The sequence below is a fragment of the Lutra lutra genome, chromosome 5 (assembly GCF_902655055.1).
Source record: "Lutra lutra chromosome 5, mLutLut1.2, whole genome shotgun sequence".
Lineage (NCBI taxonomy): Eukaryota > Metazoa > Chordata > Mammalia > Carnivora > Mustelidae > Lutra > Lutra lutra.
Window position 1 is genome coordinate 37710048 of NC_062282.1, and position 26803 is coordinate 37736850.

General features: G+C 36.4%; 1 pseudogene; it reads left to right on the forward strand.

The window, feature by feature from the left end:
* Positions 1–5133: 5133 nt before the first annotated feature.
* LOC125101132 (1,2-dihydroxy-3-keto-5-methylthiopentene dioxygenase-like) lies at positions 5134–26496 on the forward strand (annotated as a pseudogene).
* Positions 26497–26803: the final 307 nt, after the last annotated feature.

Genomic DNA, 26803 nt, shown 5'->3' on the forward strand with positions numbered 1-26803 from the left:
TCTACCAAAACAAACCTCCATATCTCTAGGGAATCTATGGTCAGTATGCACAGTAGTACTAGAAGAGAGTGGGATTCTGAAATAGAATTAGGGGTTGGAAAGTTCTGTGCCTACTTTAATGTCCAATGTTGCCACTCTATAAAGCTAAGCACTTTCAGTAAATAGTTGCAGTAATTACTTATTTCACGTAATCTTTGAAGGTTTACTTTAATTAGAAACATAAAAATCCAATCCCAATTGGGAAACTAAAAAATATTTCACATGGCGTATTCAGTCAGATTAAGGCACTTTCTGAAATCCATTTATAGTTCATTTGTTTTTCCATGTAAATGTAATTCTTATGGTTTTTTCTTTTCAGAATTTTCTTGTCCAATTGGTGATCTGTGCAAGAAGCTTGTTTTCTTACAAATTAAAAAAAAATCCTCATTATAAAAAGCTACTTTTTAGAAAACAAGCACACTTTATTAATTGATTTTTTAAATGAGCACACTTTAATATCAATGTATATAGATGAATAAACACTTTGAGGTGTTTGTTATTGGCTTTCTTGGGAGACTTAACTCTTTCATTTTACATAGTAAATTATTATTTAATTTAAACCAGTGCATCGGTTGCCTAAAAGAACGAATACACCTCATAGTTCATAAATAGCAATTCTGGTGTGAGAGATTTAATGTGCTATCTACAGATAGAATTATTCTCAAGTATTAAGTTTCATATACATGGTAATGTGCATTTTCTCATATGGTGAAACTCACTGGAAAGTTTTGCTAAATTTAATGCTCTTCAGAATCTTTCTCAGAGACGCATATCTCTAAGGTGTTAAACTAATAAAATAACATTCCCACAATATGTTTGGGTCACTAAATTATGAAAATTAGAGACTTCCTCACTCAGATTGAAGCAATGTTATTCCAATTGATTCTTAAGAACTTCAGGATGTTAAAAAATTAAGCAATAAATTTGTCTTTTAATATGTCTGGAAAACTAGAGGAGGATAAACCAGTACTATGTCATTATTGCGGTTGAAATAGCCACCACTTAATTACTTAAGTAATGCTTTACAACTGAAATCAGAGGAGGAAAAAAAAAAGTTTTTCAATGTACTATTAGTGAAAAATGGATGTTTTTACCCGTTTGAAGACTCCATTTCAAAATCACAGGTGCACTTTATTTTCTGTATAGATCACCTAGAGATGTTTATGTTAGTGTCCACAAATTATACATTAACAAAGTGTGCAAAGACATACTGTTGTTCTTGATTACTTGAAAAGTTCATGTACAGAGTTACAAAACCCCTTTTATCTTTAAACATATAGGAACCTCTTGTCTTGAATTGAGGAGTTAATTTAGCTCTTTTGTGTATATTGTTTGTAACCTTTTGTCCAGCCTTCCAAAAATGTAAGCAAAACTGACTATTTACTCTGTGCTAGGCTTATAATCTTTTGCATCCAAGAATAGGACTGCTGACACAGTCTGCTTACAAACTCTTTTCTGTGTGTGGTACTGTTTGATATGACCATATATGAACTATAGTCCAAACCATCTTGATTAACAAATTTTGTAGCTTCTGGATAGCAGACATATGTTCCTTTTCACTATTTTCCTAGAGAGTTCAGGAATCAAAAGGACACTAGCAACCAAATATTTAGATTAATAATAATAAAAAAAACCCTAAGGTTAATTGCCCAATTTTAAATTCAATTTTTTTTTTTAAAGATTCTTCATTTATTTATTTGACAGAGAGATCACAAGCAGGCAGAGAGGCAGGCAGAGAGGCAGGCAGAGAGAGAGGAGGAAGCAGGCTCCCCGCCGAGCAGAGAGCCCGATGCGGGGCTCGATCCCAGGACTCTGAGATCATGACCTGAGCCGAAGGCAGCGGCTTAACCCACTGAGCCACCCAGGCGCCCCTTAAATTCAATTTTTAAAAAATAGTCTGTTTTGATCCCTGGAGGGCTAACAATCTCCTATTTTTTTTTTTTAAAGATTTCATTTATTTGACAGAGAGAGAGAGATCACAAGTAGACAGAGAGGCAGTAAGAGAGAGGGAGGGGGGGGGAAACAGGCTCCCCGCTGAGCAGAAAGCCCCATGCAGGGCTCGATCCCAGGACCCTGAGATCATGACCTGAACCGAAGGTAGAGGCTTAATCCACTGAGCCACCCAGGTGCCCCTCCCATTATTCTTAATGTAAAGTTTTCCTGCCTTATGTTTCCCCAACCTGTTTAATTTTAGTTATTTGACAATCTTCTGATGTGATGAACTCTGCTGAACTGAAATGTATGGAACATGATTTTACATCCACATGTAATGACTTTTCTCCAAGTCCATCTGTTGCTACTAATAAAACATATGTGTGAACAAAATATGTTAATAACAGCAGACATAAGTCTTCACAAACTTCCTATTGTTTCCACTTCTGATAATGGCGGGGCCTACCAGAGCTACTGTAAGTTTAGATTTCCCCCAGAAACACTGGACACCCTAAGTTGCATTACTTGATCTCTCCAAAACGGCCTCTAACCCAAGCTTTATGTTGAATGCTGACTACACTTAATTCTGTAATAGTCAAATAAACTCTACTTCACCTCTAGCAATGACGCAACCATTAACCATTTTGAAAAGAAATGTTTCCTTTCATAAACTACAGCACACCATCCTTCCTGCTCATCTAGAAGAGATAGCAGTCATCTGTCAACAGGGGTCACATTGAAGGCAGAACATGGGAGAAATTTTAGTGTTCCAGGGAAAGACTTGCTTCATTTAGGAACCTGAAGAAAATGCAAATTCAGAATAACTTCATTTTTAGCACACTCTAAATTCTTTTCTCTCTTGTCTCCGTAAGTGATGGTCTTTTCTCCTGCCCCCTAGTTTCCTTTGGCTTTGCATAAAATTCTGGCTATCCAACATCCCCAGTATGAATCCCAGTTTTGACTTCCTTAAAGGTAATTTAAATCTGATAATTTAGTTTATTTTTACTTTTTGTAAACTCTACACCCAATGTGGGACTCAAACTCATAATGCCAAGATCAAAATCGCATTCTCTATCAGCTAAACCAGCTAAGTTCCCCTTTAGGGTAATTTACATTGAAGTGCAAATTTATGGATTCATTTCCAGTAGAAGGACATTTGGAACCTTAAAGAGGAATGTTCATTTCTAATATTTCAAATATATGAACAAAGATAGATGTTAGATAACTACCTGAATAACTAAATAGATGGATAGATACAAAATACATAAGACAAAAATCTTCTTGATGCTTTTTGTGTACTCCTTTTTTTGCCTCAAACTAGAGAGACATAGATCACAAGAATCAACAGTGGGTACTCCATTTAGGAAAGTTTGTCCATATCTTCTGAATAATTCATTATCATATAAATAAAAGCTGAAGTTTAGTTTGTGTGCTAATGTACAATACAGGCATCATATTGTGAATATTAAGGCTTTAAAGGCATGTTTTGTAATATGTGTTAAATAAAAACATGTTTCTTAAAATTTTCTTAATAACTGTATATGTGACCTCAACCAACGATGCAGATTATTCATTGACTAGCTTCCACCTTTATACATATTCTACATTAAGATTATAACTAGACCAATAAAAAAATCTTCATATGTTTCAAGATTCTCTATGCTGTGAATAACATTTGTTGTTCTCTTTGGAATACATCTGGATTTCTTAAGGGCATAATCCCATTGATACTGCAATATATAGCATGAAAACATAGTGCTGGTTTCTTTAATTTTTCTAACAGAGTATGACTTTCCAATTGTCTCTTCCTATCATCATCTGAGAATTTCTTATTTATGTTAATAGTGGGTGCTATTGTTCATAAGCTACTTGTAACAAATGAGTCAAACAAAAAGGCATGAGTTCTGCAGATGGTGGAATAATTCAGTGGGATAATCTGCATAAGCAGATTCATATTTTCATAGAAAACATTTTAATTTAATGTTTGGCTTTGATCACTAGCTTACTGAACATCCTTATTTTTTTTTATCTAGTTCCCACCTCCTTTTTAATTAAAAATTGTACGCAATTAGTGATTAATCTTTTTCCAAGTAGCAACATGATTATATCATGCTATGTTATACAGTACAGATTTCTATTGTTACAACTTTATTCAGATATATAGTTTTATGTCACCTGCTCCCCTAGTGAAATATCATTCAGAGTGAAGGAAAAGCAAACAATTCAATGTTAGCTTTTATTTTATTTATCTGCAGAGAAAGCACAAGTTTTCTGGTCTGGGATGTAGTAATTTAGAAGTCACTACTCCATTCTAATAATAAGCAAGGAAGTGAACAAGCAAAAATCAACTTTTCCTAGTTCCATCGGAGAAGTAAGGTGACCAAGCAAACCGTTACCCTCAAAATTGGAGGAAGAGACAGGAAGATACAGAGATTCACAACATACCAGAGCAGAAATCCCAAAGCAGAAACTTTCATAAAAACTATTGCTGGGATAGAAAAACCCGAACTGTAATTTACGAATTGCTAAATAACCTGAGAAAAATCTCTTACTTCCAGCTGGAGAAGAGGAAAATAAGCCACTTTGAAATAAACTAGAGCATTCTGTTCTTAACAAGGACTGACCTCAGAAGAAATTGTTTTATGAAAGTGTAAACTATTGGATTTTTTTTTTTTTTTCAGAGCTTAACCTAAATAGAGGAAGGGAAATATCTAGCAGCAGCCCCTTCTAGTCACCCTCTTCCACATACGGGCATCCTGGGCTGAGAAACACTAGTAGAGTTCACATCCAGAGGCACAGGCTTACCGAAAGACTGAGATCTAATCATATGAGATTAGATATAAAATACATAGAATACTTCCTCTCCCCCTACACGTTATGGTCATATTATTAATGTCATATTTACTGCAGTCTTTTTACCTAGTTTTTCATGTCCACCTTTCAACAAAAAATTACAAGCACAATAAAAAGCAAAAATAAAGTTTGGAGAGAGTGAACAAGGATCAGAATCAGAGTCAGATACAGCAAGAAGGTTGGAATTAATATACCAAGAATTTTTAAACTATGATTAATAGACTAAGGGCTTTAATGGAAAAGTAGACAATATGTAAGAACAGATTAATAACATAAAAGATAAAAATTCTAAGAAAGAATCAATAAGAAATGTTGGATATCGAAAACACAGTAACAGAAATGAAGAATGCCTTTGATGGGCTCATTAGCAGACTATACGTGGCTAAGGGAAGAATCTCTGAGATGGGGGATATGACAACAGAAACTCCTCAAACTGAAAAACAAAAAGAAAAAAAGACTGGGAAAAAAAAAGACGTAAAGAATATTCAAGAGCTGTGGAACAACTACAAAAGGTGTAACATGGGGCACCTGGGTGGCTCAGTGGGTTAGAGCCCCTGCCTTCGGCTCAGGTCATGATCTCAGGGTCCTGGGATTGAGCTCTGCTCAGTGGGGAGCCTGCTTCCCTTCCTCTCTCTCTGCCTGACTCTCTGCCGACTTGTGATCTCTCTCTGTGTCAAATGAATAAATAAAATCTTAAAAAAAAAAAAGTGTAACATACATGTAATAATACCAGAAGGAGAAGAAAGAAAGGAACAGAAGCAATATTTGAAACAATAATGATGGAAAATTTCTCCAAATTAATGTTAGATGCCAACCCATAGATCCAGGAAGTTTACAGAACACCAATCCTACACCTAGACATGTTATATTCAAAGTTCAGAAGAAATAAACAAAAAGTCGTAAAAGAAGACAATGAAAAAAAAAAAAAAACAACACTTCAGAAACCATGAAAGCAAGAAGGAAGTAGAGTGAAATATTCATGTTTAAAGGAAAAAAATACCAACTTAGTATTTTCTACTCTGTGAAATTATCCCTCAGAACTTAAGGAGGAATACAGACTTTCTTAGTCAAACAAAATTGAGCAAATTTGCTTCCAGTAGAGTTGCCTTGTAAGAAATCTCAAAAGAGAGAAGGAAGTAATATAAGTCAGAAACTCAGATCAACAAAAATAAAGGGAGTGCATCAGAGAAGTAATAAATGAAAGTTAAGCAAAATTTCTATTTGTAGGTGAAGGTTGGTTCAAAATAATGGCAAAATGTATAAATGTGTATATATATATATATATATATATATATGTATAGGTGGAATAAATGACAACAGATGACAGCAGTAATACAAGGGGGCAAAAAAGAAGAATTAAGAATATTTTGCTATTAAAAGTTACTTTTACTACCATGAAGTAGTATAATGGTATTTGAAAGTGTACCGGGACTGGGTATATTGCAAGCTTTAAGTAAAACCAAAATAAGTAAAAGGAGAAGTGTGAAAGACAAATATGAAACAGAGAACAAGAATAATAAAAAAAGAAAACAGTAGCAAATATGATAGATATTAATCCAACTATATTAATAATTGTTTTAAATGCTAATGATCTGACTACATCATTTAAAAGACAGATTGTCAGGGGGTGCCTGGGTGGCTTAGTTGGTGAAGTGTCCAGCATTTGATTTCAGCTCAGGTCATGATCTCAGGGTCATGAGATCAAGCCCCATGTAGGGCTCTGTGCTGGGCATGTAAGCTGCTTAAGATTCTTTCTCTCCTTCTTCTTCTGCCCCTCACTCCACCCCCCCACACACTGTCTTCCAAAAATTAAAAAAAAATAAATAAATTATAAAAGGCAGATTGTCAGAATGGACCAAAAAACAAGACCCAGTTATATTTCTTGCAAGAAACTAGCTTTAAATATAAAAACATATATAGATTTAAAGAAAGGAATGGAGAAAGATAGACCATGTTAACACTAATCAAAATAAGCAAAGTAGATATATTAATTTCACACAGAACAGACTTCAGGGCAAGAATAGTTATCAGGGATGAAGAGAAGCTACACACAGCGATAAAAGGGTTAATACTCTAAGAAGGTATCATAATCCCTAATGTATAGACACCTAACAACAGAGTGTCAACATATGTGAGGCAAAAACTGATAGAACTGCAAAGAGAAATACATGAATTCACTATTATTGTTGGAGAATTTAACATCCTGCTACCAGAAATGGACAGATGTGGCAGACAGAAAATCAGTAAGGACATAACTGAACTTAAGAGTGTCATAGATCAAGTCGATGTCATTGGTGTTTATGAACTTCTTCATCCCAAAACAGCAGAGTTCTTCTCAAGCTCACATGGAACATTTATCAAGATAGACTACATTCTGGGCCATAAAACATAACTAAATGCATCAAAAAAAAAAAAAAAAAAAGAAAAGAAAAAGAAAGAAACCATACAATGTTTGCTCTTAGATCATAATGAAAGTAACTAGAAATACTTGGTGATCAAACACACTTCTCTTTTTTTTTTAATTCAAGTAAAATTAATGTGCAGTGTTAATATTAGTTTCACACGTGCAGTATAACAATTCAGTAAACCTATACATTTCCCAGTACTCATCAAGATGAGAGTACTGTTAATCCCTTTATTTATTTTACCCATCCATCTCCCCTCTGGCAACCAGGAGTTTGTTCTCTACAGCTTAAAGTCTGCTTTTTGGTGTGTATCTTTTTTTCTTTGTTTATTCATTTTGTTTCTTAAATTACACATATGAGTGAAATAATATGGTATTTGTCTTTCTTTGACTGACTTACTTCACTTAGCATTATACCCTCTAGGTCCATTCATATTGTTGCAAATGGCAAGATTTCATTCTTTTTTAAGGCTATGTAATATTCCATTGTGTTATATATCACATCTTCTTTAGTCATCTATGAATGGACACTTGAGTTGCTTCCATGTCGTAGCTATAGTAAATAATGTTGCAAAAACATAGGGACGCATATATCTTTTAGAATTAAACAATACACTCCTAACTAACACATGGGTCAAAGAAGAAATCCCAAGAAAAATTTTTAAATATTTTGAACTAAGTGAAGATAAAAATATACAACTTTTCAAAATTTGTGGGATTCAGAGAAGCAGTATGAAAGACAAATTTATACCATTAAATGCACATATTAGAAGTGAAAGATCTAGAATCAGTAATCTAAGCTTCTTTCTTAGGAAACTTTAAAATAAAAGAGCAATAAATCCAAAGTAAACAGAAGAAAAGAAATGATAAAAATTAGAACAGAAACCAATGAAATTGAAAACAGGAAATGAATAAAGCAAATAAACAAAATTAAAAATGTTTTTTTTTAAAGTATCAATAAAATTGATAAGCTTCTAGCAGGGTAACTAAGGGGAAAAAAAAAGAAAATACAAATCACTAATATCTGAAATAGAATAAGGGTCATCCATACTGATTTCTAGGACACTAAAAGATAATAGAGGAAAACTATGAACAATTCTATGCTCATATTTGATAATCTAGATTAAATGGACCAAATCCTTAAAAGATAAATTAACAACCCAATTAAAAAATAGAAAAGACCTGAACATATATCCAAAGAAGCTATTCAGAGGGCAAGTACACTTTAGCAAAAATGATCAATATTGTATGTCATCATGGAGTTGAAAATTAAAAAAAAAAATGAGATATCACTGTGCACTACTTAGAATGGCCAAATCCAAAACATTTACAACAAACACTGGCATGATTGTGGAGCAATAGGAAAGAATCAAAAACTTATGTCCACAAAAAAATCTGCTCATGGATGTTTATAGCACTTTATTCATAATTGCCAGAACTTGGAAGTAACCAAGATGACCCTGAAATGCACTTCATGGGTGAATTAACTGGCACGTTCAAACAATGCAATGTTATCAGCGCTAAAATGAAAGAAGCTATCAAGCCATGAAAAGACTTGGAGGAAACTTTTTTTTTTTTAAGATTTTATTTATTTATTTGACAGACAGAGATCACAAGTAGGCAGAGAAGCAGGAAGAGAGAGAGAGAGGGAAGCAGGCTCCCTGCTGAGCAGAGAGCCCGATGTGGGGCTCGATCTCAGGACCCTGAGATCATGATCTGAGCCAAAGGCAGAGGCTTAACCCACTGAGCCACCCAGGCACCCCTTGGAGGAAACTTAAATGCATATTACTAAATGACAGAAGCCAATGTGAAAAGATACCTACTATATGATTCCAACTATGTGATGTTTCTGGAAAAGGTAAAACTTTGGAGGCAGTAAAAAGATAAATGATTGTCAAGTTTGGGTGGGGGGGGAAGGAGGGATGAATAAACGGCACAGGATTTTTAGGGAAGGAAAACACTACTGTATGATACTGCAAAGATGGATACATGCCATTAGACATTTGTCCAAGTTTCTAGACTGTACCAAGAATGAACCCTAATGTAAACTATGAACTCTGGGTGATTATGATGTGTCAATATGGGTATATCGATTATGATCTAAGTGTACCACTATAGTGAAGGAAATGGATAGTTGGGCAGTTTGTGTATGTGTGGGGACAGGAGGTATGAGGAAACTCACTGTACTTTCCCCTCAGCTTTGCTGTGAACCTAAAACTGCTTTTAAAAATAAATCCCAGTAATTTTTTATTAAAAGCACATCGAAGTTTTTGTGGACTACACATATTTGTTAATTTCCATAGAAAAAAGTATGGTGGTCAAAAAAAAGTGGTGGTCAAAACCCTGCTTCTTATAGATTTGGTCATTAATTCACTCAACATTTTCTTTGGGTGACAATCTTTTCATGCAATAACTTGAAACTCCTCTAACTTAATAGAAAAACTAACAACAGACTCTTTTCCCCACATTATTTTTACATTACATTGATGGTTGCATAGCTGGGAGAATCCCCAAGAACTTTCTGAGGTAGATGCTGAGCCACCCAAGGATGATGTGAATTAAATCTCAGGTCCCTGCCGCAGTAAACCACATTCAAGAATACTTCAAACCTTAACATGATGTGAAAAAAGTTTTAAATAGTTACCTAACTCTGACCTGATTCTCTTGTCTTTTATGCCTCCCCTCCACACATTTTAATTATGTGCTTATGAGGTACTTGCTGTCTTAGTCGCTTTGTCTTGCTGTAACAAATGGCCTTCGACTTGGTCACTTATAAACAACAGAAATTTGTTTCTCCCAGTTCCAGTGGCTGGAAATCCTCTGAGATCAGGGAGAGGACCAGTCTGGTTAAGTTCTGGTAAGGATCCTCTTCCAGGTTGCAGATGGCCAACTTCTTGCATCTGAATATGGTAGAGAGATCAGAGGGGAAGCAGGTCTCTTTTGACTCTTACAAGGGCAGTAATCTCATTCATGAAGACTACATCTCACGATCTCATCTAATCCTAATTACCTTTCGAAGGTCCCACTCCCTACCATCTCATTGTAGGGTAGGATTACAACATAGGAATTTTGTGGAAACAGACATTCAGTCCATAACACTCTTCAAAAGTAAACATCAAAAAGCAAGATGGTTACTTTTGATTAGATAACCACTGTTATCTAAAGTGTATTTAAGATTTAGAAAATATTATTTTTATTGTTTTGTTTGTTGTCTTTTTTTTAAGGTTGGAGTGTTAAATCAGTGAAAGGCACAAAAGTACTTCATACTCTTATGTGGGAAATGGGAATTAATAGAGAAATATATTGTGGAGGTGTCAAAAAAACTTTTTGCAACAGCCAGAATATAGAGGATACATTAAGGGAAATGAAATCTCACTACTATACCTGGAAGCAATAAGCTCTGACCTGTATCAGAGAGCAGTTGCTTGCATTTCAAGTGAGAAAGCTGTCCTTTGATCGCTATAGGAGGTACATCTTTGTACCTCAATAGGAGTATGTTTCAGCAGGAAGATTCAAAATGGTTGTTGTTTGGACTTGATTAACAATTTCTTTATCTTCCTTCAGTTCACTGGAAAGAACTATGGTTCTCAAATTTTAATGTGCATTAGGATAGTCTAGAGGGTTTATTAAAATCAGATTTCTAGCTCCCAAACAGATCCTGGTTCAGTAGAGCTAGGGTGGGGACCTTCCTCTTCTAGCGAGTTCCTGGGGGATGCTGATCCTCCTAGTCCAAAGAATGTATATTGAGAACCGGTGGGTTTGAATATACTACTGGTTGAATGTACATGTATCCTCAGAATGTACCAAATTGTTATTTTTGACACCAACAGAGACCATCTTTCCCACTTTATATAAACAGCCCTTCAGATATGAATTGATTTTTTTTTATTTATTTTTTAAATTTCTTTTCAGTGTTCCAGAATTCATTGTTTATTTACCACACCCAGTGCTCCATGCAATACGTGTCCTCCATCATACCGACCACCAGGCTCACCCAACTTCCCACCCCCCCGCCCCTCCAAAACCCTCAGATTGTTTTTCAGAGTCCATAGTCTCTCATGGTTCATCTCCCCCTCCAATTTCCCCCAATTCTCTTCTTTCCATCTCCCCATGTCCTCCGTGTTATTTCTTATGCTCCACAAATAAGCGAAACCATAAGATAATTGACTCTTTGTTGGAGTTATTTCACTCAGCATAATCTCTTCCAGTCCCGTCCATGTTGCTACAAAAGTTGGGGATTCATCCTTTCTGATGGAGGCATAATACTCCGTAGTATATATGGACCACGTCTCCCTTATCCATTGATATTTTTATTTATTTATTTATTTTTAAAGATTTTATTTATTTATTTGACAGACAGAGATCATAAGTAGGCAGAGAGGCAGGCAGAGAGAGAGGAAGGGAAGCAGGCTCCCTGCTGAGCAGAGAGCCCGATGCGGGACTCGATCCCAGGACCCTGAGATCATGACCTGAGCCGAAGGCAACGGCTTAACCCACTGAGCCACCCAGGCGCCCAATATTTTTATTTTTAATGAGTTTGTCCCGTAGGGTAATAACTTTTGTAACGAGAAGAAATATACCAGAGGAAATCTGAACTTGAAGTAAGGAAGTTTGAGTCCCAGCTTTTTCACTTTTCTGTGTTCAGCAGCTTGGGCTGATCAATTACTACCAGAGGCTCGCTTTCTTTCTCTATAAAATGGGAATGATACCAGACTCCCACAGCTGTTTTTGAGTGTTAAGTGGGATGAGGCTATGTGAAAGTGTCTTGTAAACAGCAAAGTACTCTACAAATGTAACAGCTTATTATTATTGATCATATTATTGATTTGAGAATTCCTTCCCACCTTCAAAAATTCTGATGTAGAAAAGATTCATCATAGTGGCTGAGTTTCGTTGACAGACTACAGTAAGCAATCAATAAATATTTATAGACTAATTGATAAAATAAGGCAGATTCAGATGCTGATATCTTACAGTATGTAGACAGATTAACTAAGAGAACTCTACTATTCACTTGTAACAGCAGACTAAGAGAAATTGATTGAATACAATTGAACAAGTATTTATTAAGTGCTTCCTCTGTATTGGGTTCCATGATTAACCATTCTCTATTCATGTTTTAAGTTATTTCAAATACCAAACACCAAATGAATTCCCCACTTGAGACTCAATTACTTCTTTGAAAATGGGCCCAACAGAACCCATAATTTAGCCCAGGCTACTCTGCTCTGAATTTGAATTTATTCAGTATAAATTAGTATAGTTAAATTTCTATCTCCAGCTTGGTGATCTAAACAAAGGATGTTAAGTGAAAAAAAAATTACAGAGCAATACAAATTTAGTATGATCTCATCTCTACATATTTTTAAAATCCATTATACATGGCATATCTGGAGAAATGGAAAACAGGAATGATACAAACCAGTTAATGAAAGTTACCTTGGAGGGGAAGAATAGAGGGGAAATTTAACATTTTACTTTGTACATTTTTTTATAGCCATGCACATTTATATAAGAATATTGTACTGAGAACAGTTAAAAGTAAATGGCAATTTAAAATATTTTTATATATATATCAGTACACCTACAGAGAACTACTGCTTGGGAAGCATTCTCCCACATGATAGGTTTGTATTTCCCTTCAAAAATATCGACCCTTGAATGAATCATTAGACTTCCTGTTCTTGCTAAAATAGAATCCCAAACCAGTTCCTTTAACAAGTTATTTTTCCGTCAGCGCTAATTCACGTGGTTCCTGTGCTTTGTGTGAAAATGTACCACTGCTGAGCCCTGGGCTTCCCTTTGAGCGGTCAGTGAGAGTGATGTCTAATCAAGAACAACTTTCCCTGCAGGATTCCTTCCTGTAATTTACTTCCCACTGATTCTCAGGGAGGTGATTCCGCAGTACAAATACATTCTCTGTTTAATCAGTTCCCTTGATTTCTTTCTGAAATCCATAAGAAGATAGTATTGCAATAACACCATCTCTCTGGGGCGGCTTTAGACACTTCCGGCATTTTGTCAACAAGCCTTCTCGGAGCAGAACCCCACTCTAGGCCCTAGAGCTGGGTAGAGGAGAGCAGTGAAAAAGAAAAGGACACCCTGTCTCCATGCCTAGAACATAAAACCAGGAGAAAGGAGTGAGAGATCTGGGTCTAAGGAGAGAAATCAGAATAGGGTAGAAGGCAGCTGTGAAAAACAGAAGATTTAAGGAGGGTGAAGGAAAGGGAAAGTCACTGGATCCCATTTTGTAGCAAAAAGAATTCTTTAAAGGTTCGAAGATCAATGAACCTAACTTTGAAATTTGAATTATAATGTCAAACTGAAAAGATGGCAAAAGCATCTAAAACCACCCTAGATATAAAACATTAATTACCCAGAGAAAACTTAAGTAGAACCTGCTTCCATGGCGCTCTTGCCCAGCTCCGAGCTGCCTTAGCTAACAGTCATATTCTACCATCGTCGTTTGTCTGAATGTCTGTCTCCACTCTGGACCACAAACTGTTCAGTGGCAGAAATTCAGATCTTTATCTCAGTTCTGCAACGATGGCTGTATTACCCAGACTTCATAAATATATTGAGTAAATACCTGAGAATCTACATTGGTTTTTTTTTTTTTTTTTTTTTTTGAAAATTAGTTCCTGAAACAATCTTATGTTGAAAGGTAGTCACAGTTCTTCTAGAAAAATCTTGGATGCTCCTGTACTAGACCCTGTTGCTATTATTTAGAATTCTGCATATTCTGTTCTCACAATTTTATTCATTCTTTTCCTTTATGTGGAATCTCTAGTATATCCCTTTTTTCTTTTCATTTTTCCTTAGACTAACTTCCAAACTCACCTTCTTCCTCATAAAAGTGTGCTTCTGAATCGTCAGTGCAATACAACTTGTTTGTCCTTCTATTTTGTTCTGCTTTACTTTAAAGCAAAATAAAATGAAATTGAAGGAAACTTGTCAAGGTAGCTGTTGAGAATGGAACTCTGAAAGAAGATTGCTGCCAACAGTTTTTTTTTTTTTCTTTCTGAGTCTGAGAAAATCACTATGATTTTGTTTTCCTTTGTGTGACTCCTTTTCTACACATTGTTTATCTCTGTGGCAAGTAATAGAAAGAAGGGAGAGGCTATTTTAGGATGAACCTGGCAGCTTGCAGGTGATTCCAGGCACAGAGGAATTCCAGACCCACCCACCCCCAATAGAAAGAAGTAAAAAAACCAGAAGAATAGGAAGAGACAAGAAAAGAACAACTGAAGGTCGTGCCAGGCAAGAGATCAGGCCTAATAAGCAAATGCCAGATGGAAGTCCAATTAATTCAGAAGGAAATCTGGGGCAAGAAGAGAAAAGCTGCTAGAGTAAATGAATTAATTTCATAGAGAATTATAATGCCACACAGATCCAAGTTGACAATCTCAATGTCAAACAGCAATCAATCTTCAAACTTAAATCACACCTGGTGGAATTCTTTCTTGACAACCCCAAAGTGTTTTTCTGAACTCCTTTAGTTCTCAGGGTATACCTCTCCCAGTAGAGAACCACCAATTGCTACTTTGGATTCTGGTAACTTTTTATGTTTGGTCTGTGATCTCTTCTGCTGTATTATAAATTTCTTTCTTGAAATATCTATGTGGTTTATCTATTACACCATAAATATAAAATTACTGCAGTAATAATTTTCCTGATATGAGCAGCTGATGATATCAAAAGTCCTCATATGAATAATATTGTTAGGCCATCTAAAGTCAAATTCAAAAGCTTAAAACCTCTATCCTCTAGTACCTTGCACACTGAACAAAATTGGTTAAGAACTGATTCCATGTCATTGTTATATGGAAGATATTCATAATAAATGTGTTGTCGATGAACCCTAGACCCTGAAGTCACTCTTCTAGTTTCTTCACACCTTTTTTTTTTAGAGAAAGAGAGAGTGCCCACATGTGTCACTGGGTTAGGGGGGCGGGGGGAGGGACAGAGGGAGAGGGAAAGAAAGAATCTTAAGCAGGTTCCCAGCCCATCACAGAGCCAATGTAGGGCTCAATCTCACCACCCTGAGATCATGATCTGAGTTAAAATCAGGAATTGTATGCTTAACCAACTCAACGCCCAGGAGCCCCAATTCCTTCATACTCTTAATAGTACTTGAAGTTACTGTGTTCTCTTTTTTACTGTCTTTTTCCCCACATTAAACTATAAGTCTCTGTATGCAAGGAGCATCTCTGTCTTGCTCACTGCCAAATCTTGAGGCCCTAGAGTAGTCCTTAATACGTATTCAATAAATACATATTAAATTGAAAAAGTGTTGTTGATTCTGACTGTACAATAGGAATTATGACCCTAGAAGAAGAAATTAGGCAAGAGCCTGATTGATACAGAAAGATATCAAATAACATAAAAATAAATAAGCCATAGACCTATATACAAAAAAGCAGAAATACTTTTAGAAAGGGAATAATACAGCTTCTCAAAGGCCAACATGAAGAGTCTAGCTCACTTTTTTCCCAGTCTTCATAAAATTCCCCTCAGTTTCATGGTTTTTATTGTGTTTTTTGCCTACCACCATGGATGTTCAAAACATCTTTATAATTAGGTTATATACTAAATTACGCTACTGAGAGTATTATCTATAATAGAACATTTGTCTTGCCATTTGAAGTCCATCTTTCCATGTTATCTCCTTGACTAACGCACATTACAGTATTAACTCACAAAGGACATTTCACTCACACACTGGTTTCTGTTCCCTACTTACATCAAGCATAAGAGTGCTAAGTCAGTGGGGCCCACTGGGGATCAATATGGCACCATTTAGTTTAGATGGAGAAAATCCTGTCCTAAGCATTGGGAAACCAACCTGTGCATGCGGAGGCGTATAAAAGAAAGTCTCTGTAGCCTTGTCAATAAAGACAAAGTAGAAACAACCTAATGTTTCATTACCTTGAAAATGGATGACTACATTGTGATACAGTCACACGAGGGAGGGAATATTTCACAGCAGTCAAAACAAATTAATTACATCTATGTTTATTAACATGGATGAATCTAAAACATAATGTTCAGTAAAAAAAAAAAAAAAGTTAGGTATAACCTGCTTTACAAAATATAGGAAATCTTATCCACTAACTTCTTGGAAGAGAGGATTCTTCAAAGAGCTAGGCATCCATTTATTAGATGGGGACTTGCCCAAAAGTACCATATTTTTACTTAAACAACAACAACAAAACCCCTCCCAGATATTGCTATTCACACTAACTGTCTCCACCAATCTGCTTACCTGTGTTTTCCATTAGGGAACAGAAAACTAAGCATCCTTTCATTAGAGTTTTTCTTCCTTAAGTAACATAGAAAGCAAGGTAAGAACAGAGAGAGAGAGGCATAGAAAATAAGAGAGAAACAGAGTAAAAGGCAGAGAGGTTAAGGAAATAAAAATCTCCAATCAGAATCAAATCTGTCACTGAGAAAACCTTGATAATTGTCTTTATTAAAGGAAAACACAGAAGCTTTTCATCTGCATGCTCCTGGTTAATTATTCAATTCTGCACTTCCCTCTGCTTATCCTGAAGCGGTACTAAAAGGTAAAAATTGATTCTGATGAGTTGGTTAACCACCAATAATGTTCTTGATAATTGACTATTTAGGTGTGACATTTTATTTGAAAAGAAAAAGAGAAACTCTTTCTGGAACAAAGAAATCGTTCTCAGGATTTTCAATGTTTTTAAAATAAATACATAGAATTTGAATAATTTAAGACCTTCAGTGTCAGGCTTTGAAAAACTTAAAAGCGTAAGTAAAAATACTTGTGGATAGCCTACAAACAGTTTCCTCTGAAGTGGGATTATTAATTATTGAACTTGTCTGTACCAGATTAGTTATTTTGAGTTGTTTTGACTCAATTTTGTAGCCACATTCTCTGTGGCGATATTTAGTTCCCTTTAAACTCTATTTTACAATCATCTTGCTTCAATTTCATGAAGTTCAGATTTATCCTAAGCAATTTAGAGGACATTCGCACATACTCAGTTCCCTAACGCAGCAGTCATCCTGTCTCCTGACTCATTTTATTACAAAGGAACAGATGTGATGGGAAAGGTGATGGGGGGGGAGGCTGGGAGGCAGGGCAATTGACTCCTTTTAAATTTCATATTTCAAATGGAAGGTAGCACACTCGATGTTTTGCATTAAAACAAAGGGGTACATTTATAATAGCACCATAACATTTATGACCGGGAATGACAACAGAACAAGTCAAACAGCTTCTCCAAATTATGTCCTCATTTTAGAAAATCAAAGGCCTCTAGAAGCCAATCTCTTAACCCAATTTTCATTGCAATGACTCTCTTTGACTGATGATATTAGGACCATCCGAAAATGTGAAGTATGGCAAACTTTTTCTATGTAGAAACAGCTGATTCCATTACTAGAGAAGTCCTATTGTCCTAAAAGTCTTCCTTATATCAAGCTTCAAATATTTCCCTGAGTTTATACCCTTTAATTTCCATCTTCTTTTAGAAACAACCTAGTTCAAAACTCTTACCTCCAAGGGCTTCATAGCCCTCAAACTAACTCAAAACAACTTTCTCTCTCTAATCTTCCCTACTTTAGGATATTTATGGTTAACTTTTGTCAACAACTGCTCTGGGACACAAGTTACAGAACCCCCATTACCTTGATTGCCCACTCTTCAGATCACTTTTGTCTGACATTCAGGATAGTGATGAAATTTCCCAAGTTTTAGAGTCAGAGAGCGCTTGTTTGAAATCTCAGCCTCGCTGCATTTTTGCTATGTGACTGCATAGGATAATGTTGGTTGAGTTACCACTCCTTCATTGAGTTACTGCTCCTCAGCTTTGTTGAGTTACCACAACCTCAACGTTGAGTTACCACTCCTCTTCCAATTACCAGTAGCAACCCCATTTTTTCCCATCCTGGAACATCCTGAGACTTTAGAAACCTGCTTTCCCTGAAATAAAAAGTACCTAGGAGTTCACATCCCCCTAGGATGAGCCTCCACAAATTACTGCTCAGTGCGGAGGTATGAAAGATTGAGTTCCCTCGCTTCAGAGTTGGGTAACCTTGAGGCTTACCTCACACTCCGGAGCTCCCCTGAGCTCATAGGCTGAAGTCACCTCTGAGACTCTGTCAAGTTTCTTCCTTTCTGGATCTCTCTACTTCCCTGCTCTGCTTCTCACACTTATCTCTTGGTTTCTCCTGGAAGTACTTTCTTAGTAAACCACTTGGCCTAGAATTCTTATCTCTGGTTCTGCTTTAGGGAAACCTAGATGAAGATGAGAAATTACTATACTCTCCAAACTCATTTTCTATAATTGGAAGTGGGATCAAAATTGCTCCTATTTCTGGAATTAATGTAAGGATCAAATGAGAAAAAGCATATAGCGTGATATAGTTTCTGGCATGATACAAATGTTCACTAAAAGGTAACTTATCAGATTCTCTGGGCCAAGAATTGAATGTGACATTCAAGCTGCAGAAAATTCAGGTTAATAGGTAATCCAGTTTTCGCTAATGAAGCTTAAGGATGCTGTCTTTCCTTGAGAGGGATGGCTACCATGGAATTAGAGCTCACTGCAAAGCTTACTGCTCAAGACTTGCACACCGTGCCCAGGAACCGCTCAGAAGCCTTCGCTGGTTTCTTTTCTCTTGGCCCTGATTAGCAGTGAGCCAGAAAATCCTGATCAGCAGCACTATTTTGATGTCGTCTCTGGGGCACCTAGAGGAAGGATGTTTCCAATATGAAACAGAGAAAGTCAAAATCTAGAATACTTGTCCCAAATGTTCATTTCAAAGAGCTCTCCAAAAGATTAAATGTGATATAAGTCTATATGCCAAAAAAATCTAGGAAAACTGAGGCTTTCTGGTCTTTGTTTGGCACATCAGACTGCATATTTGAGAGGTTCAACGCTGTGCAACCAATTATGAGATGAGATTGGTATTCCAGGGTTGCGTTCACCCAGCTGCAGAGCTCAATCAGGGTTACATGCGCAGCTGAAGGAAACTGGGCAACAGTTTTAATTAATTGGCAATTTTGAGCCTCTCATGCTAAAGCTGCCTTAATGATGGAAAAAGAAATGATATGGGAAGGCAGCACAATTTGAAACATGCAGATTTCCAACTCTGAGCTTTTAAGCAGCAACCTATCATTCACACAGTGATTATATGCTATAATATTTTCTAGTTATAAAAATCTTAAATAAATGAAAATCAGCTTAGAATTTTGAGTTCGCTAAAAGCTTTTTGGCTTCTAAAAAGGATTTAACTGGATTCTAACATTGTTTTGCACTTGAGTAACTACTACAACTATTCTATTTATTTGCATAATGTACCTACTATGATTGCTAAAATGGAAACAGTGCTTTATGATTTATAAAGTCCTATTATAAATTATTATCTCATTTAACCCTCAAAACAAAGATAGAGTAGCAAAAAAAAAAAAAATTACCATCAACCCCGTTAGAGAAAAAGACAATAAAGTCGTGAATGTTTTTAGTGGTGATATGAATCTACTGACTCATATATCATTTTTCCAAATTGCATTGTCAGCTCAATTCACATCAATTTATCTATCTATCTATCTATCTGTCTGCCTATCTATTTACTTTGAGGGGAGGGTGAGGGACAGAGAGAGAGAGAGAGAGAGAGAGGATCTTAAGCAGGCTCCAGCCCAAAGCCCAAGGCCCAATGAGAGTCTTGGTTTAATGACTCTCAGATCATGAACTGAGATGAAATCAAGAGTCCCACCTTAACCAACTGAACCGCCCAGGTGCCTCACATCAAACTATCATGTAATCTTGCTGATTTTTCTAACAGAAAAAGAGATTATATCTTATCATGATCCAAATATCAAGGAAAATGAACCCATTTGTAAAGTATCATCTAGTTCAAGTTCTACTTAGTGGTAAAAAATAATCATCTTTCCTTCAACACTGACCCAACTGGAATCCCAGCTTCTACCTTGCTTCTCCTGTTAGACAATGTGTGCTGGAGTCATGTCACTATTACCCTCATATTCTTGATAAGCAAAGCCCAATTTTTGTTTGGTAATATGTTTCCTAGATAATAAATGAGTTTGCTTGGGAATGCACAATTACAAGGGAATTATCATGCTTAGGCATTGCTTGGGAAGAGTTTACAAACTCCCTGAACATAGAAAAATACATACAGGTACATGGAGAGCAAAAAAGTGCAAAACTAGATAACACTAGTTTAGTGTTTAGTGAGGCTTTAATCAACACAGGTTTAGTGAGGCTTTAATCAACAGAGAGCCACAGGGTTATAGAGATGGTCCAGGAAGTTGTAGCTGATACGACAGCTGCATAGCTATCTCTGATCGCAATGCACTACCAGTTTTGTACTCATAGGCTCTGTGTGCCTACATTCCCAGCCGCCAGCTCCCTGGTGTCTCAGTTAGAGGGAAGCTGAGAATACTTGCACAGTTTTGCCCCTCCCCACCAACCAGGCCCAGGATGAGACAGTTCAGAGGTGTCACAACACTCTCTCTAGACCTCCCCTGCAAGGCTGAGCCCAATTGACACTCTATGGGACTTCACTCCATACGGTGGCCATGCTTGCTCCCTTCTCACCCTGGGTCCCCTTTTTTCCTCACCTGCCCACTTTTTCCTGCACTGTCTTAATAAATCACTTTCACAGAAATCCTGTTTTTTTCTTTGTTTACTTTTGGAAAGTTCACTGTAAGGCAGAGAAGTCTGAAACTTATCTGGGCCTTAAATGCTTTAGATTTGAGTGGTATGTTGAAAGTTCCTTCTCTGGAGGGAGAATGTTGTGAGCAAATGCTTGGGGAGTAGGGCTTTGTATGGTTTATGTAGGTGGGAGAAGGTGCGGCAAGAAGCCTTTCTGATGGATAACTCTGAGTGTGGTAAAGCCAGGGAGCATAATTTTGGGTAGGTAGGATAACAGAGCAGAATAAGATCAAATAAGTCCTAAAGGGGGAAAGAGGGGGGGAAAACAAAACAAAACAAAACAAAAAACAGATTTCTGAATTTAATGTGATAGGCAGTGGGAAGACGTTTTAAGTCCAAAGCAGAATATGTAGAAAGCAGGCTTTTCTAATTGCATTTTCTAAAACATGGTACAGAGCTCCAGTAGATGCTCTGTGGAAAAAAAAAGGTTCTCTGGTCAAATGATGTTTGAAAACACCTTCTACATCTCGCTCATTGATGATTACCAAATGACCATAAGCCTGTGAAAGCTGGGGTCAAGGATTAGTTTTGAGGGTTTTTAGTATCTAATCTTTCCCAGATTGAGAACTATGCTCTAGTGTAGTGTTATTCAAAGTATGACCCACTGCTGGTAAAGAATCCTCTCGTACTTTATCAAGCATTCCTAAACACGCTTGCCCACTGAACACTGTGGGGAAGTCATTCTCACTAATACAGTATAGAATGGGTTTTCCTGTGAACCTGCTTTAGGAAATTCTATTTTTAGGAAGCTCGGTGGAAGCAGCAGAGACTGGATGGATGCCAAGAGCATTGTTAGGGGCAAGACCGGACTTGTGGCCAGAGAAATGTAAAAGAAACTAAGAATTGGAGATATCTGAAAAAGTCACTGGATATTGCAAATGGAGAGATTGGAAGACTAAAAGAACCTGAATTTCCCAGCCCCACCAAAGTGGTGTAACACAAATGGGTCAGTGTAGTAGTATACATTCTCTCAGATTTCTGAGATATTTAATGGAAATAGAGATATATCTAATAGAGATACCTAATGGCTGATATCTAATGGGAAATAGGAAATTGGACAGCATCTTGAAGTGAAAAAAAATTTTAATTAAAAATTGAATGAGGGACGCCTGAGTGGCTCAGTTGGTTAAGCAGCTGCCTTCGGCTCAGGTCATGATCCCAGCGTCCTGGGATCGAGTCCCGCATCGGGCTCCTTGCTCGGCGGGGAGCCTGCTTCTGCCTCTGCCTGCCATTCTGTCTGCCTGTGCTTGCTCTCTCTCCCTCTCTCTCTCTCTGACAAATAAATCAATAAAATCTTAAAAAAAAAAAAATTGAATGAGTCAGTCCAATTTGGCTATGTTATCCAACATGATTTTAGTAATATTAAAAGGTAATTTTACTGAATTTAAACATTAAAATGTTTTAAAAGCTTGTCTGTAGTTTCAGTTAACCTCAAGTAACATAAGGACCGGTTTTGATATTGTTTTCTGTGTAGGCTGGGCAGGATTTTTTCAAATTTTAATGAGCCAATGAAACGACTGGAGATTCGGTTAAAATGCAGATTACAATCTAATAGGTCTGCATAAGGACTGAAAATTTGCATTTCCAACAAGCTCCTACCATGGTGTAAGGTTGTGGTCCAAGGAGCACACTCTGAGGAGCAAGAGGGTCAAAGATAAAGTCCGGGATATAATATCAATGCAGAGACCCTAAATTAGAATTACAATAGAAATTATTTCTACTCTGTCAAGTATTTACAGTGTCCTTCATTGTTGCATTTGTTCATTTACTTTATTAATTTTGTAAAATGGTATTCACTGCCAACTGAGGATATTAGGAAAGAATGAATGATAGGGAGAAAAGATGTGGGTAAAGGAAATTTTAAACGAGATATGAAAACCGTGGGAAGCTCAAGGGAAGACTGATGGTATACTTTCAGAATGAGAGTTTGGTACAGGTGGGAGGTTCCCATGGCTAATTTACAAGTTATGCAGGGGAAAGGGACTGTTTTATCAAGATATATTTTTAACATTTTTTTTTCATTCTGAGTTCTTCTTTTTACTGTTAATTTTATACATGCTGTGGGCTGAGAAATATGAAAAAAGATTTCCTTTTAATAGCAATGTTACCTAAAGCCAACCACACCAGTTTTTAACAGAATCTTTCTGCTCTATTATATTATGTTATTTTAATAAACTTCATTCTCTGAGGAAGTTTCCAACACCACTTCCTTCGTTTTTGTATGTCAGTACCTTCTCAATTCTAAAAGCATAAGCTTGCCTAAGAAAAAAGAAAAAACATTCTTGTAATCATTTGTATTCAGAGTACAATGGCAAAAGAGAAATAGTGGTTTTCATTGATTTTCAGATGTATCTTTGTTACTCTGTGGAAACAAAAGCAAGGGGGTTTGAATAATAAACCTTTGAAATGCTGGGGTTTCTGAAATAGCAACGATGAAAACATAAGCTCTACCCTTTCGTTTTTCATCAGATGATCCTACTGACCATATCTGAATATTTTAACTCAGAGGTCCACCTTAAAATTAATAAGAGAGTAATAAAAATAATTGTTCATTTTAAAATCCTCATGTCATTACAGGATGTTATACATAAAACAAGTTCTCATTTTACTTTTAAAATATGACTATACCTTTATGAGATATGCAATGTGTTTTTCAGAAGATTTATAGGTAAACTTTGTATTATATTATTAGCCAGCCATAGCTTCCTCTATGGATTAAAGAATTAAAATGTTAATGGGAAATTCATGGCCCAGGAATTAGAAAGCTTCCTTTTTCCTCTGAATGACTAAGTATATATTTGGCTCTTTTCAATATCGTGACCCAAAAAATTCATTAGATTTACATTAACAAAGTGAGCAGTGTATATTAATCTTCTCAGTGTAGAAAAAAGGTAAGAAAACTAACAACTCTTGAGTGTCTTTAGTGTCCCAGGTCCTATCAAAGGTGCTTTCATTTAGTCATTTCATAAAATGTAACCAAAATGTAGGTCTGTAAATTAAAAAGAGAAAATTATAGACTACCTTCAAATAATCAGAGTAAAACCACCCATAAGAAAAAATTCTAGTTCAAGGAATGTAATTTATTTTGACAGTAAATAATTTTTGTGCCCCTCCTGTGCAACCTCATAATTGATAAGAGATCCAAAGTACTGAAAAGGAAGTCCACAGAGGATGCGGGTCCACCAGATCCCCCCTTTAGGACTAGACCATTAACAATGGATCTGAGAGTTAACTCATTTCTTTCTCAGAGACCACTGAATTTTATGCTTGCATTTCTTATGTCCAAGCAAAAGAAGAAGACACAGAACTCTGCCTTAGCTGGAATGTTTGTACTTGACTTGAGTTTGCAAACCATGTATTAATAAACAGTTGACATCAGAGCAGTTCAGTCTTTAAGGATTGAGTTAATAGAGGAATTAATTCCTATGGAAAAATTTTGGAGTAGAGAAAGTTACCCAAACTTTATGAAAATACATGGGAAATCAGGTATGAGAGTACTTGAACAAAAGTTAAACAGATAAAGCAAATAAAAAAGGGAATTTAAAAATTATATCCAGAATTATATGAGTCAAAAATTTTATGGCCAAGCATCAGTGTACACACATCTTTCTGTTGCTTTACATTGGGGATCACTACTGGAACAACAACAACAAAAAGTCTTTAGAAGAATTTTTGGACGCAATCCCTTCACACTACCTTACTTCAGTCTTGAGCACTTATAGTTTTGTTTTGATGGTTTCTTAACAAATTTACATTGAAATGGTTATATTTCCATTTTACCAGAAAATATGCATGCCAAAATGAGTTTGAAGTTTTTCATAATATACTGTTTACTATAAGTGTAGATAGAAGAGGAAGAACATATATGTACTTACATTAGATTTTTTTCCTTTTACAATTAGATTTTTAAATTTCTTTAAACTGTCTCTTGAATTTATTTAAATTGACTTATTCCTTTTCTGTGAAGTATTACCTTATCCTCTACTAAATTGCTTTTTTGGGGTCTATTTTAATGGCTAAGTTATCTTCAATTTATTTCAGATACAAAATTTCAAACTACTGCTGAAATTTGTTTTATGAAAGATGATATTTTCCAGCAATTCCAGAAAATACATTGAGATTTTGGATGTGTATAACAAGTACAATGTCCATAATTATTACAGATGATTAGGAAAGAGGGACTAAAATAATAATACAGAAGTGTCACCAATATACCACAGGAGGTCCTAAGATGCACCTCATGCCTATAATTTCATTTAATCCTCATCACAACACTACGAGGTGGGTTCTATTGTTACTATTCCAGGTAACCAATGACAAAAATTATTTTAGTTCATTTTTAAGAAAAATAGCTTTTGTAAAAGTTATATATCCTTTCTATATGAAAAGAAATTTGGTCAATTTATAAAAGGGCAAAGAAGGCGGCAAAGTATCTCCAAAAGTATCTCCATCACACAAGAAAAAGAAGTTATTAGTGTTTGCTGAAAAATATTTCAGAAGTGTCTTTTTGCATGTGTATGAACTCAAGGGTGTTTCTATGTATTATGGCCACACAGATTGACAGATAAGCAATAAGAGGACAGACAGATGAATAGATAATAGAGATTAATATATAGAGTGGTGATAAATAACAGGAATCCAGGAATGGTTTGAAAAACAATTTATTTTTCTTTCTTCTCTTTCCACGTACATGATCAACAAAAGGCATCAGTGTATGATAGAGGTGGTAAAATTAGGATGCCTAAAAAATACAAAGAAAAGGTACTATTTAATATCTGATACTCAAAACAGGATTTTAAGGAGACTTTAGGCTCAAAAGTCATACATCATTAAAAGGAAAAAGAATATTTTATGTTCTTTTCTCTTCCCTTTAGTTTATTGAGAACCAGTCTTCAAGGAGTAGCCCATAAAGTCTTCAAAATGTGACTTCCACACAGGAAGAAGTCCTAGGTCACTTGCATTTTGCCAACTGCATTGGTCAATTTTCAGTTAGCCTGTGACATAAAGGGTAAAAGATGGGCTCTGCTTCAGCCCCTCTTGTAGTGGCTGACAAAAGGTCAGCAGGCTGGGGCAGACCAAGGGGCAGGCAGGTGCTTGCAGAGCTGTGGCCCGGCCACAGGTGCAGGCCTAGTCCATAAACAAGGCCGCTGAGGACCATGCACAGCCCGGCCACCTGGTCGACTTCCTGAAGCAGCTGAGCGGGCTCAATGTTCTTTACTGGAAGCTGGATGCTGACAAATTGAATGATCTGGGATTAGGAGAGATCCAAAAAGGAAGAAACTACTCCTGGACAGATGTAACAACTATATGCAAGAATAAACACCCAAATTATGAAGAAAAAATTAAGATGTTCAATGAGGACGATTTGCACCTGGATGGTGATCGGGAGATCTTGGCCTACAGCAGGTACTTTGATGTGGAGTGGATCCGCATTTTCACGGAACAAGGGGACATGTGGGAGAAGCGGTGTGGATGGCGTACAACCTGCCAGCTGACCATTTCGAGGCTCAGGGACACTACCTAGAATTTTTGGCGCAGAGCAGTCGTGCTCCCAGGATCTAGTTCACCCTTCGCCCTTGCAAATGTCCTGAACGTGATCACAGCAGAGAGCCCATCCTTTCGTCTTGCTTTTATATTTTAGACCAGGGGTTAGAAGAGCTTTCCTTTGCAAGATTATATGATCAGGCTGTGTTTTAATGAAAGGAGCTTATTATAAAAGTGATTTTTACATGGAAGCAACTGTGGGAATGTGGACAAAGTATATTCATTTGAACTAATTCAAGATCAGCGTTCAGCAGTCCTGTGTTAGCACATAGTTTCCACTTTAACCTGAATGAGAGTCCTGTCTCCAAATGTGAGCAGCGAGCTG